Genomic DNA, 253 nt, shown 5'->3' with positions numbered 1-253 from the left:
TTCAGAATGATCTTGGAAAGAGACACAGGTACAAGGCCTCAACATTTTAGTCAGACTTATTTTCAGGGCATTGATCTTCATTTCTTTCTCAACTCTGATGCAAAAAGAATTATCTTGTGACATTAAAAGTGTGTTATCCTCTAATCATTTTTTAGAGGGATGGGTATGGCATGTTAAAAGCCAGAATAATAATAAAATCTGTCCCAGCCCCCCAGTGCACTACCCTTTCAGAAAACATGTTTGGATTATTTAG

General features: G+C 36.4%; 1 pseudogene; it reads right to left on the bottom strand.

The window, feature by feature from the left end:
• The window catches only part of LOC116695329 (5-hydroxytryptamine receptor 3A-like), a 176,825-nt pseudogene that overhangs the window by 171,402 nt on the left and 5,170 nt on the right, over positions 1 to 253 (bottom strand).

Source organism: Etheostoma spectabile, chromosome 9 (genome assembly GCF_008692095.1).
Source record: "Etheostoma spectabile isolate EspeVRDwgs_2016 chromosome 9, UIUC_Espe_1.0, whole genome shotgun sequence".
In the NCBI taxonomy this organism is placed as follows: Eukaryota; Metazoa; Chordata; class Actinopteri; order Perciformes; family Percidae; genus Etheostoma; species Etheostoma spectabile.
This window is presented reverse-complemented; position numbering and strand designations above follow the sequence as displayed.